The 14,327-nt window shown below is 40.2% G+C and overlaps 1 protein-coding gene across 5 annotated transcripts in view; it reads right to left on the bottom strand.

Annotated features, from left to right (window-relative positions):
* The window catches only part of LNX2 (ligand of numb-protein X 2), a 57,790-nt gene that overhangs the window by 27,205 nt on the left and 16,258 nt on the right, over positions 1–14,327 (bottom strand). Inside the window, exon 1 of one of the 5 annotated variants that reach the window (XM_027677822.1) lies at positions 12,766–12,790. The exons of 3 other annotated variants lie outside the window; for them this stretch is intronic. The gene's annotated coding sequence lies outside the window, so the exon portion shown is untranslated. Of the gene's footprint in view, positions 1–5,411; positions 5,765–12,765; positions 12,791–14,327 lie in introns of those variants that run through there. One more of the 5 variants, XM_027677819.1, reaches the window with a different exon arrangement.

The following is a 14,327-nucleotide window of genomic DNA, read 5'->3' as shown; positions in this document are numbered from 1 at the left end:
CTATTATGGAGCTCCAGTTATGGACCTCTGACAATGAACATCCTGAATTCACCTTCTTGAAGGCTTCTAGCACTTCTACCCTTTGAAGTCTGCGTAACTCACACAGCAGCCTGTGACACAACCCCAGGCAACATCACACAGTAAATATACTCATGAGATACTTTGACCTGTGTGACTTGCTGTGGTCAAAGATACTTGTGGCCCTCTTTTAGAAGGTTGTAATTAAATCCTTGCATGTGTTAAAAACTCTTTTTAATAGCTTACTATAAATTTTCAGCAAAAGGTAAAATCAGAAAAGTTATTGAGCAATTGGGTATTCACTGCCATATTAAAAATTATCACGACAAGTCTTCTCCTAGGAAACGTATATCCAGAGACAGGCTCTGTTCACTGACATCACAAGAGCTTGTCCTCAGTGAAACCCAGGCAGTCACCCTATCGCCCACCACTGCAGCAGGTGAGCAGACACGCCTGTTCCTACGACTGACCCACCCCAGTTTCTGAATGCTGTGCTTTGCTGCAGAGGTGCCACTCCAGGCCAGGGGCAGGCTGTTCCTGCTGACAGCTGACATTGCTTCTAGTCAGTCCTTGGTGCTGCCAGTGTCCTGTTAGCTTAAACCATTAATAAATGCCATATGAAGTTACCCCACCACCTTTTCTGCAGCTGACGTCATCACCCTTCCACAACCATTCTGCCAGTAGAGTCGTGGAAGAAACAGATAGTGGATTACAACATGAAGATTCAAAAGGAAAAAAAAATCCCACTGCCACCACCCAAAAAACCCCCTAACCAACAAAAATAAATACATAAATAAATAAATAGATAAATAAATAGATACAATACCCCTCAAAAATAACAAAAAATAACAAAAAAATAATAATAATAGAAAAATCGAGATTTCTGTACTTTCACACTGCTGTCTGCTTTTTTCACTGCTGTGCTGTACTTGGGGCAAGCCCATTCCATCACTGAGGAATCACTCACCAGGACTTGTATTGTTCATATACTGTGGTGCCTAATTATCAATTTAAAGACTTTTTACTATTTGCTCCCAGTGCGAAATATCAGCTTATTTTCAAAGTCCACAAACACAATATTTGTAGTCTGAGCAACAGTTGGGATGGCAGGCAAGGTCTAAATTTCAATGATGTAAAGCACTATACACCTGAAATCCATAGTATTAGAGCACTGCCATTTATAATACCCTACTTCAACCTTCTTTCTGCATCCCTTATACTATTTGCTGTATCTGTTATCACAGCAGATCATCAGTGTCACAGCTCAGGAAAGCTGCAAACAGGAAAAATAGCCAGAATTATAAAAAATATGAAGTGGGTAAAAGAGCCAGCCAGGCCTGTTATTCAAGTCATATAATTCCCTGGAAAATAATTCTCCCAGGACTTCATTAAACCAGTCAAATAGTGCAGGTGCTGCCCTGCTTTCAGTTTTAAATCACAATCCATTTGGAAACCGGGCAAGACTGGACATCTGACTGTGCAAATTTTTATTTTAGTTTAAGTGGAGTGCGCACGAGAGCGATTTTTAGGCTGCAAAAGACAGCCTTATCCTTAGGCTTCCTCTAGTTCTGACTTATTGATTCAACTAACATTCTCTGGAGAAGCCTGACACATTTTTACAAAAGCATAAGATGTCAGGCTTTATACCTACATCAGATTTCACAACGTTTATTCCTTCTGTCTCAATAGGCACCATTAAAAAAACCCCAAACAAACCACAAGCAAACTGGAACTAGTGTTAATTATTTGTGATTTATGTAAAGACAACCGTAGTAAAAAGGCCAAGTTATTGTTACAGTTCCAGTTTGCTTGTGGTTTGTTTGGGGTTTTTTTAATGGTGCCTATTGAGACAGAAGGAATAAACATTGTGAAATCTGATGTAGGTATAAAGCCTGACATCTTATGCTTTTGTAAAAATGTGTCAGGCTTTATACCTACATCAGATTTCACAATGTTTATTCCTTCTGTCTCAATAGGCACCATTAAAAAAACCCCAAACAAACCACAAGCAAACTGGAACTGTAACAATAACTTGGCCTTTTTACTACGGTTGTCTTTACATAAATCACAAATAATTAACACTAGTTCCAGTTTGAAGTTAATGGAAATATATATTTTGCAATTAATGCTCTCAGGATTTAAGTAATCTATTTCTAAATTATCTCATTAAAATCCTAGAGATTTAGAGCCCATTAACTGACTGTTCAAAATTTTACAAAAAATCCTGAGTATTCTCCAGAAGCAAACAACTATAAAGAACAACTCTTACCAACTAACCTCTTTAAAAATTACCTTTACTATACCACAATTTCTTATTTTGTTTGCAATCCCCTATGCAATTTTCTCAACCAAAAGCAAAGGTCAAAAGAGCACCCTTAGAAGAATGACACCCTTGTTCCTTTGCTGGACTCTGGTGTCCCAAAATGGCTGGGATGCAAATCTCAGTTCTGTGCCTAACAACTTTCTACACCAGAATGGACATATTCACATCGAGATCTATCTCTCCATTGAATCAATGGTTAATTTCTACTGTGTAGTTTAAACCAACTGCAAGTGAAAAACCGTCCACCTGTATTTCCACTTGACTAAAGGGCACCAGGTACTGGCTGCTGCTTCTTCTCCTCCCATAAGGGCTCAAAATTTTGCTGCCTCCTGGCAGCACAAAAATGCCGCAGTATATCCCTTCCTTATCCCTCTGCAGTGTGGAAAGGGAGGGTATGGAAAAAACTCTGACAGCTATGGTGAAGACTTCATGTGACCCTAAATTCAGGCAGTCCTTTCCTGGTCAGTCAGATTTGACCTTGCAAGGCAACACATAACACAAACTGATCAGTAACACTGTACAACAGTATGGTCATCAACCTGGATTTCAGGCTTAATTTTAAAATGTCACAAGATTTCCAAAGCCTGTTCTCCATGGTCAATGGCACTTGAGTACCTATGCTAGCTAGGAAGGGTCCCATGATACCCAAACTCCCCTGCCTTATTCAAATGCCAGGGTTGTGAACAGGATCTCTGAACAGTCAGGACTGGATCAACACAAGCCCCAGGAAAGGGAAACTAGACAGTGGTTAAATCCACATCATAACATTAATTAAACATTAGTTCTTAGTTCCCAGTCCAGTAGTCTTCATAGGAATTACAGCATCAGGCTGATGACTCCTAACTGTTCTCAAAGCAGACCCTAGCTTGAGTGGAAGAATAAAAAATAGAAGAAACTAATAAAAAACATAATGAGAATAAACAGCTAACGAACAGCACTAGAAGGGAAAAGTGTTATTCCCCATCTTCCCATAAGCATGACCCAGCTCATTAGATACAATCTCTGCTTTAATATTAAAGCCATACAGCAAACAAGTGAAGCAGTACTAGCAACATGTATTGACTTTACAATAGCCATGTTAATTATACTGATATCTGAGGGCTGCACTGCCTTCAGACACCAAACCCCAATTCGATTCTAGTCCAAGTTTATGAGACAGTAATCCTGTTAAGACTCTTTGTCTTTTGAAAATGCAAACAAATGAAAGTCTTGTCAAAAAATAGCACCTGTCAGCTCAAAGTCAGGAAACAAAATCTACCAGATATGGACAGGGCACAGCAATTAGCCTGGGGCAGTTTTCTGCTAAAGCTGCAGCCACACTGTCACCGCATGCCAATTACCCAATACACCTATTTTTGGTGAAAAAAAAAAAAAGCAACCCTTTTCCATGTTTTTAAGTGTTCAGCAGAGTGACTGGAAGTTTTATATCCAAAATAAATAACATTGTGCCTGAATGGTGACTTTGTTCCACCGAACCAAAACCAGGCAATGCCGGCTTTGCAGTAAAACCACCTCTCCATAGATTATTTTTTTGCCTCCGTGATAGCCTTTTGGTTCCATCAAAGGAATGCCCTCACAGACAAGATGTTAGCCCTACACCAGGTGATGACGCCATTATCACTGCAAAGGCAACAGCTCACAGGTGACAGTTTTCCTTCCCCACCTCAGGAGCGAGGGTTTTTACATGCAATTCCTTAAAAAAACATGCACATGCACTCCCCTTGCTCAGTATTTTGACAGTACGGCATTTTTCAAGGATGCAAAATGAAACCCTGCTTAAATCTGAGGAATAAGTGTTTTTGGGAAAATTAACAGGACTGTAAGTTGTGTTTGATATTTGTAAAGTGTTGTGTTTCCATGGCAACTAGGGGGCTACGGGCTTTAATTACCATTGCAACGTTAAGGGTCCCTGCTGCACATCAGGGTGTGAGATGCTGCCACGCGGGTGGACCAGCAGAGGAAATGTCTGTGCTGCCCTCTCTGCCCCACAGCCGCCTACAGAGGTTCAGAGGTTCCGAGCAACCATCACACCAGGAAACAAAGTGATGTACAGAACAGGGACACCAAAGGGAAGCACAAGACTAGCTATCCTTAGGAGAGATGATGGATGATGCTCACCTTCCAAAACCACAACCTCAAACCCAGGGATGCTCAACATCCTCAACAGGAGGAAAAAGAGGGACATGGTGCCTAGGGATAAAACAAACGGCCAGAAGGTTTTGCTCAAACATGCAAAGATCATCCTGCAGCCATCTTCCGTGGCATAAATGGAATGGCTTCTATTTTGGGACCAGGAGATTAAAACAGCTTTATGTTAGTCAAATTGGTCTCGAATGAGATAGGGAAGATGAGCACTGTGACTGTACAGAAGTCCCTGCAATGAAATATCCATTCTTTGTAGCAAATACAGAGTTACATCCAATAAATCACCTCAGAATAGAAGAAAAGGAGGTAAGAGTATGAATCTTTAACAAAGATACATCTACAGATTAAATTGTGCATATTCCAACTGAACAAGATTAGTGCTGAAAAAGGAGGAAGTAGGACACTCAAGCCAAGTCAGATGAGAACCACTCCTGGTCTGCAGGAAGCATGAACCCCGCCGTAGAAGAATGAACTTGAACTTGCACCCTCTCCTCTGCAGGCATGGCAGCCACTGCTGCCCAACCTAAGTGAAATATTGCTCACAAATACTTCCCTTCTCTGCCATCCCACTTCACAAGAGAGGCAGGAGCTGCCTTTACAATTTGTGACAAGATCCCCTTTCTGTAAGTAAATTAAATTTTCTGCTCAGTGGAAAGAAAAGTGCCTCTTTCTGGGGGCTAACCCTGCTTGGTGTCAGAAGCCACCACACTGCAGGAACGCCCAAACATGGGACAAGCAGCTGGAGACTCAAGATGCACCCAGGTCTCTCAACAACCGAGCAGGCTGGCAACTTTTAGGCCTAAGCATATAAAAAGGTGTGCAAGAAACCTCCTTCAAGTTTCTAAACCTGTTTCCAGTTTTTTGCAGCAGTGAAAAAAATAAAAAGAAGTAAAATGAGATGAAAGTGAAAATAATGCACTCTTACCTGCCAGGAGACCCAAAGACAAATTTCCTTCCTAGTGCAAAAGTAAGAAAAGCAGTATCTAATTACACTTGCTGTAATAGGTGGGCTTTTATATCCAGTGGAAGCAAAGAGAGTACCCCAAGAGTCAAAAATCCATGATAAGGAGACAATTAGTAAAGCTTTCTTCTCACTGATGGAGCAGAGGAGAAAGGCAAGAAAGAGTAAAACATTTGCTGATCTGCCATGGATATTTTCTGCCGTGCAATCTGTCCACCAGCCCTTGCCATATGTGCCACCCTTTCTGTTCGGAGATATGAAGGCAGCGGAAAGCTGTCCATCAAGATGCTAAACCTTCTGGAAAGCCCTCCCCTGCACACTTTGCCCTGAAAAGGGGACTTTCATGGATGAACAGAAAACACTTAACTAGATTAAATGTAGCTTGCTCCTGGAGATGCACAGAGAGAATTTGATTTGATTAATTCAGATTTTAAGGAGCAGCAGAGATTCAAAGAAACTAAAGGAATCTGAGAGCTATGTTTCCTTTTTCTGCTCTTCTGTATAACCAGCCCCCAGCCCTACGGGTGTGCATGGAGGAAATTCAGGGAGACAGCACTGGGATTAATCACAAAATAGCTTTGATGACAGAGAGAAGCTGGGGGTGGAGGGGTGTAAAAGGATAAAAGAACTTTCTGAATAGTTAAATTGCAGGACTTAACTATTTTCAAGGAGAAACAGCATCCCATCTCTTCCTTCAGGCATATGCCACCTTGCATAACTTGTTACAGCTGGTTTCCCCCATCAACCACAACTTGAGTGATGGTGGAAAGCTATTTTCAAAGGTAAACTATGCTGTTACTAAGCAGTTTTTTCGCTTAGCCACATCATGAAAGAAAACAAAGCTACCTCCTACTAAGCTAACCAAAACCCCACAATCTCTCTCAAAACAAGCATTTCTAAGATCTGTGTGAGACAGAGCCAAGAAGACTCGGTTTAGAGACAGTTCAGATAAATGGTAAGCCCCATGCTGTCCTTGTCCTGCAGGAAAGGAGGCAGAGTCCTCTGCATGAGCGAGTGCCCATGGGCTGAAAAGAACACATGAGAACTCATGGCCAGAGGAAGAAAGCTGAAAGTACAGGAGAGTAGTGCAGAGGATGGTCTAGACCTGGTCTGAAGCTTGCAGCTTCAGCCTCCAGCCTCAACCTGCCAAACCCTAGCAGCTAAGGAGCATCACTTGGAGAGCTAAGGCAGTCGCCTAAACTGCTTATTTTCTCCCTAATGAAAGAAAACAAATACCACCACATTAGGACTCTCTCTCAAAAAAAGAAGAAAATAAGAGCCTTCTTTAAGCCCACAGTCAAAGGAGCATTTAACTCAGACTACCTACACACAGGCCAAATTAGCCAGGAGACATGACCTGCCCCTGAGCAGGGATACTGCAGGCAGTGACCGGCTCACCTCCACAACCACCCCTCTTGGTCTGCAGCCCAGCACAACCAGGGATCAGGGAAAGCTGGGCTGGCTCTGGCCACTCCTCGGCAAGCAGGTGGCTCATCCCAAAAGCACTGCCACGCCTGAGCAGTCCCTATTCGTGCCTGGGAATGACATTAGGATGGCATGCCCTAGCTGTCACTTGAATTAACTCCATGATAAAGGCAAGTTCTTTGATTCTTAATGCTTTAGGGGGATGGCTGTGCCTCTCCCTATTAAATCTGTTGAAGAAATTTCACTCTGCTGCTGTATATAACTTAATTTCCACCTAATTTCCAGGGAGAACTTTCTTTCTGATATGTGTAAAAAGCTGGCTGACCCAGCTTTGGGCACACAGAAAAGTCAAAGCATGACTTGTCCTCATGCTCTTTTATATTTGTATAAAATATCCCCATATTATTTTGTAGGATGCTTCTCAGAAAATAAAACCTTTGAATTGAGACTTTCTGCTTATGTTGCCTGTCATACCTCAACAGATGTACTCTGTAGAGATATTGAAAATGTATGGCTCCACACATTATCAGAATTTACATAACAAGAACATGTTAGATCTAAAAGTTGTAGTCTTAAAATATACAAATATTATCTTAAATAAAAACCATTTAAATACTTTGTATGTAAACAGATATTTACATACACAGTAGACTAGTGCTTGATCTGGGGCCTCCAGACAGGATTCAGAGAGGGAAGTGGATGTTGAGTTGACTATGTAAAATCAAGTCTGGTTATACATATTTGACAGAGACAAAACACGGAGTAAAGCCTGCTTTTTAGTCCCACTATAGGAATCATACATTCTCCACTTCAGCCCTTGTAATTACACAGTCACCAAGAAAGAGTGGAGACAACATTTGCTGAATGGAAAAAAAAAAATCAAATATTTTTCCTAAAACACTTCTCTATCCCTTAACCAAGTTTGCCAGCTGCTTATTTCAAATACTTTCTCCATAAGTTTGTCTAACTCCATGTTAAATATACACACACACACACATATATATAAAAATAGAATTTCACCACCTATTACATAGGGAGGCTTTTACAGTGCAGCTATTTATCTGCCTGAGGTGCAAAGTTTGGCTGCTACAGCGTGCCCCTTGAATCCTGTTACTGCTCTCAGAAAGAAACTACTTCAGTGGGAACACTGTTGGAAAACAGTTCTTTAAGATTCGAGTGAAAATGCTGGCAAAGATGCACAGCAGCACACACACAGCAGGCCAAGAGGTCCTGGTACGTATTCTCACATGAGTGACAGGGGCTAAATATTAAGCAGCAATCTCCTAACTCACCCTTGCAGAATGAATAATGTGGAGGAGGGAGAGCTGAATTGCTGTTACAGCATTTCTGGCCACTTTCCTTGATGGCCTTGTTCTCTTTGTTTAAGAAAAAATAACATTCCTAAACAAAGGCAGGCAAATGAAAACCATTACCTTCTAAGTGAGTAGTACAAATTAAAATCAAATCAAAGAAAAAAAAAATTACACTAAGGACAAGTAAAGTGGTAGCCCCAATGTAAAACATCAAACTGGTAGCCATATGCAGAAATTATATATAACAGATAATATATGTTAAGAACTATAAATCAAGAAAGAAACTAGAATAAAATTGCTCAATAGAAGAGAGTTAAGTCCTCACAGAAGGCTACAAGCAAACAGGGAAAGCTCAGAAGTTTGCTAGGGTGGGGAGGCATCAGGGCTCCCAACTGCTACGCTCATCTAGCGAACAAAAATGGAGTTGTTGAAAAAAAAAGGTCTAGAATTATGAAAGAAAAATGCATTTCAGTTCTTAGATACTTAATCATAAATTTGCAAAACATATACAAGACATTTACTCACGTCACTAGGCAATTCTGATTCACCACATTTTGGGAAGAGAGTGGGAAAGGAGCAATGTGTTAAAGAGCCCCAGCAGGTAGGCCGTTCAGATTCCTAATTTTAGGCACCACTCTTCTGTATTCATGGTCAAAATGGTTGCAGCAACAGAGGCCACCAGAGGCATGCTACATTGGGAAGGAGCCAACCTTTTCCTCCTCCTCCTCTCTGTCCAACCTCTTTTCAACATGCTGAAATTTTGCATTTGAGATTCTGTGGGGGATGATACAATTTTCACTTCCTCATTTATTCTATGCATTCAACCCCTAAGAGCTAGCTTTTAAAATACCAGTCTTGCTTTGAAGGGTAGTACTTCATTAGCAGTGCTTTTGGAAAAAGGTCTTTAAGAGGCAGACAACTCACTCTCTGGAGTACCCATCTTCTTTGTACTCCTTAACCACAATACCCATTTTCCCAAACAAAGCACTTCTCAACAAGTTAGGTTAGGTTCATAGACATAAAAAATTCAATTCCTCTTTTATTTCTGCACTTCTTTTTTCACTCCCAACCCATGCTAAACACTTTCACATGTTTTATGCCAGATACTTAGACGAAACATTTTTCAAACTTTATAAACATTTTTTTTTTAATTGCCATATTGTCCAAGAGCCAGAAACCATCAGAGACAACAATCCTGCTGCACTGGGAGCTGTGTAAATGAACCCAAAGTATTATGGTGTCTCCAAGATAAGGACTCAAATTCCCATGGGATATATTTCTTTTTCACAAAAAAAAGGTGCAGTGCTGTGCAAAGAGACTACGAGATGCCAGAAATGCCACACAAATACCAGTGCTGCTGTAGACACCTGCCTACCCTTCATACAGAAGCAGTTGCAGCTGTGTTGGTAAGGCCAGGTTAGCTCCATGCAATGGAGTATTTGGAAATAGCATACTTACAAGTTTCTCTGCTCCTGTCAGCAACAGGGATTCAAGAAATTACTCAGAAGTTCAACTGCCAAGTCCCTGTTCATAAACTCCAGATCCTGTAAGAAGCAGCTCAAACTTACCGTCAAGTTCAGAGCAATCTAATGGCTCACAGGAACAGGGTTTAGTGAGTTTAAAGACAATGCCACAAGTCATCTTCACTTGGCAGAGTCGCTAAAAAGCTAAGGAATACCCAGAAAAGAAGTGCACACTTAATCCTGAGAAGGGTCCCTTCTGTATCAACCCCACAAAAAGCAGTCTGCTCTACAGTTACCAGTTTCCAGCTAGACACAGACACTTGTGTCAGAAAACCAACTTTTTATGCTTCTATAAAGAACTGTTTAATACTGCAGTAAAAAACAGCCTTGATTTTCACTGATTTTGACAGTTAAAAAGCTAATAATTTCAATTTAATGAACCAAGAGGAGGACAGACAGGGTAATTAAAAGCCTTTATCCTGTACGTCATGTGAAAACCAGAAATGCAGACAAGAACGTGATGAGAGTCTCATTCAAAGGAGACATCTTACTTTAAAAGCAGCAACTCAACTACAAGCAACACTGTCTCTTAATATCAGTCATATGGGATAAGAACACAGAAACAAGTAATATCCCAGGCAACCAGGCTGCCTCTATGTGTTGAGTGACTATAAATAAAAGACATAGGGAGGATGGAGTCATGAAAAAGCCATCCCAGCTGAAGAATTTTAAGATGGAAAAGGTAAAACCTTCCATGGAAATGAGAAGTTACACTAGAAGGTTTCTGCAATAATATAGCATACTTTGGCTAAAGGGAGTAATTTGCATAATTTCCCTTTGTAAACTTTGAGACTAGAAATTTATGAACTCAGATTTACTGCTTGTCCACACGGACCAGTTTAATTGATCATTAGGTTTCAATAACGTTAAATTCTGAACTGACGCTTATTTTGCTGTTAGAGTATGTTGTGTTGCTTTAGCTTTAGTGAATTCTTACTACTAAATGGAATATAAACCAGAAAGGGTTTACAAAGAGTCTTGGGTTTTTTTCCACTGAGTAAATGAAAATAAATCACTGTACCTTTCTCATATCCAATAAAAAGTGTTTTCTTTCTGGATGCTAGATTTGGAGAACAGCACATCTGCTGAGGCACTGGCTGGCTGGAGACCCAAGTTTTCCACTGCCCTCCAGACTCCCTTCAGACTTGCAAATGTAACCGAGGAGATACTCTGGCTTAGAGATTCCCAGTAGCAAAAAACTGGGAGCCAGAGCATGCAATGAACTAGCTATAAAACCGTATTCCAAATAATTATTGTAAACATTGATACACAGTATGCTTAAGGTAAGAAAATACACCAACAGAACCACTGAACCTCACCAACAATTTCAAATCTTCAACTAAAAAACCTCCTAACGGCCAGACCTGATGCCTCACTTGCTCTCCCATTTTTTTTCCTCTCTCCTTCCCCTCCTCAAATCCTGGAAAAACAGCAGAATGTGAAATACTCTTTGGGATAAACATTTCCAGCTTAAAATATTAAGTGCAGTTATTTCAAAATACCTACACACCAACAAGCCCTGAAAGCAAATAGATTTAATAAATAAAGAAGGAATAAAAGTCTGAATGATCTTCAGTTTCTCATTCTGTTTTTCAGGAGTATATCATCCCCTTCTGATTTAAAAAAAAATCTTAATCAAAGGACTTATGTTACTTAAGGTTTGCATGTGCTGCATAGCACCCAGCAAAGCAAGGCAACCTTTTTTTGCAAGGTGGTTATGAAGGCTACCTGGAAGTTTACCAAGGTTTCTAGGATGCCCATTGGAAAACCTTATGGATAACTGTACAAACACTACTCCACACGTATCCTAGGAGACCAAAGAGCTTTCGTATTTAAGAGCTTATTTCCCAGCCACCCTCTCAACACACATCTCATGCAATTATAAATAATACAAATAGCTGCGAGAAAGGAGGACACTGGTTTAATTTCAGCCAGAACATATGCTGACCTCTGCTTGTATCTGCATAAATGTTGCATCTTATTTCACTACTTCTTTCTCACCTTCTGACTACAAGGATACTATGTAAGATATCTCATGTAATTCATGAAATGGTGTTTTTAAACTTGAATTTTTACAACCACACAAAGATATATTTTTTTAATCTTTAAAAATTCACACACATTCATGCAAATCACCATAAAGAGCCTTTGTATTCAGCCTGCTAAAAACAACATATAATTTAGGAAAAATGCTCCAAAAGAGAAATTTAAAAAAAAAAAATTAAACAAAAGCACAAACCAGCTAATTTAAGAGACTCACTTTACACTTCATGTTTTAATAGCCTATGCAATTGAAACAAGCCAAATCAAAAGCAATCCCTTCATTTCTTGTTTGTAATTCTCATCACAAGATCTAACCTGCAGTTAAGCACCCAGCGCCCAGACTCTCAAGAGGAGAAGCCTTAAAATGCTGAGCAGAGCCCTGGAAACACCCTGGTACAATTCCTTGGCAGCCAGCACCCAGGTTCTATTACAAAACCTGCAACACAGACCATGACAGCTCCTTCTCTTCCTCACCTTTTTGGTCTACATTTCTTACCCTTCCATCCCTGTAGAGGTGAGAAGGGAGCACAGAATACCTGCCCAGCATAAAGGAAAAGAATATACTGTTGGCCTCCTGGAGGAGGGGATATCACATCACAGAGAACTTCAAGGAAAAAGGTTGCTGGTATGTTGGTATACACAAATTAATTCACCAGTGGGTAATTAAAACAGAACCAGTTCCTCTCATAATCACCAAGCAGCTCTTGGGGTTTGATTTACTTAAAGCAGTAAATTAATCACCTAACCTCACACGAACATGAGTGAAGTCTTAATAGCTGTGGCTCAGGAAACACTAGCCAGGGCAGAAGCCAGGGTAAAGGATCTGCAAGCGCTCTCTTACACTGCGTTCTTTTCAAATCCTAAACCTAATATTAAAATTAACTGCAGGCTAAAATGTCACCAGCAATTCCTGGTGAATGCATAATGAAACACTGCTACTACATTTCGCACATCACAGTTTCGTAAGCACACCCGGCGAGTGTGCGTGGGCATCACACACGCAGGAATACTTACAGTAACTCCATGCATATCATGGCTTCACAACACATACAGGAGGTTTCAAGTGGTGCTCTCCATGTGCTGTATGCTATAAATATTATGTAAAGGAACACAATGTTTGCAAGAAAAACAACAAATTGGATTATATAACATTCTTTTTCTTTCTTCCACTCCTCTATTTAAGAAAATTCTAGTTTTTTGAAAAAAGGAAATGAAAGTGAAATCTTGAAACTGTTCTCAAAACTGCACATACTTTCTGAAAAGAAATCTCAATTTCTGTATAGTTTTATAATTCAGTATCTCAATACTGCAGCCGTATTCAGTAAAGAAAGTCAGTTTTACATCCTGAAATTGCTCTACTTTGTCAATTAAAAAGGAAGGAGAAAAAAGAGTATTGTTTTTCTTTCAAATTAACTAAGATCCTGGCTTTTTGAATACTAGATACACCGCGTATTTGCAGACTCACAAACTACAAACTACTATCTTTCACAGCAGCTTTTATAAAGTTCAGTATACTGGATTTCAATAACACCACTTGCAAATTGAATACTTTAGTATTATTTTCCCCTTATATTTGACATAATACAAATGATATACAGGAGCATCTACAGCCACCGAAATGTGATAACCACCATATCCCTCCTGAGACCATCCTCTCCCTTCACTTAGTTCCATGAAGTGGCTGAAAAAAAACCAACCTAAATTTACAAACACCACAGTAAATCAGCAGTAGACAAGTACGCTCCAGTGGTGAGGGCTTCAGTTTGAAGTCTCAGTGGATGCTTCAGAAGATGCCATGGTGGTCTTTATACCACTCTCCACTTGAGAAAATATGACTGCAAAGTAAATCACCCATACGAAAAAGAAATCTGTTTTTCTTGACTTTCTTGGCTTGGCATGGTCTTAAACAAACATACTTGGATAAAAAGTATAATGAAGAGGACTGATGTCCTTCTAGTTCATAGAAGAGCTGCATGGCCTAGAAGAGACATCACCCCTGGGGAGACCACCAGAGCAGTTAAATAAATTGTCCATTCAGAAGTGAGGTCCATTCTGCTCCTTCCCACTAGATAAAACCTGTGATGGTATCTCAAAAACAGAGAACACTTGGAAATTTTTCACCTCTGCTAGAGACATTTCCAACGGCACTAAAACGACAATGTCAATGATATTTACGCCAGGTTAGGGGTATTTTCTTTGGGTTTTCACATTTACCTGCAATACACCATTTCAGATAGAGAACCAATATAAACCTATCTTGGCTACAGCATTCCTCTGTCAGCACACCAATACTACACCTACGTGGGCTGCCTTTAGCATACATGTGAATAAAACTAAATGAAACTAAAATGAAGTCATGGCTAGAAATGGCATTTGCTAAGATACCAAAATTTTTAACATGAGGATCTTAGCTGTATGAACAGCATGTGAAACGTCACACAGCAAAGGAAGGGGGTGTAAACAGAGCCCTTACTCTGGCACATGAAAGCTGCCCCCCAGACCAGCCCTGCTGTCACATGGCTCCCTCCGAAATCCCAAACACCAGTACTGTTTCTACTACTACGAAAGCAGAGGAG

This window comes from Neopelma chrysocephalum, unplaced genomic scaffold, assembly GCF_003984885.1.
Source record: "Neopelma chrysocephalum unplaced genomic scaffold, ASM398488v2 Primary Assembly neopelma1_43, whole genome shotgun sequence".
In the NCBI taxonomy this organism is placed as follows: domain Eukaryota; kingdom Metazoa; phylum Chordata; class Aves; order Passeriformes; family Pipridae; genus Neopelma; species Neopelma chrysocephalum.
This window is presented reverse-complemented; position numbering and strand designations above follow the sequence as displayed.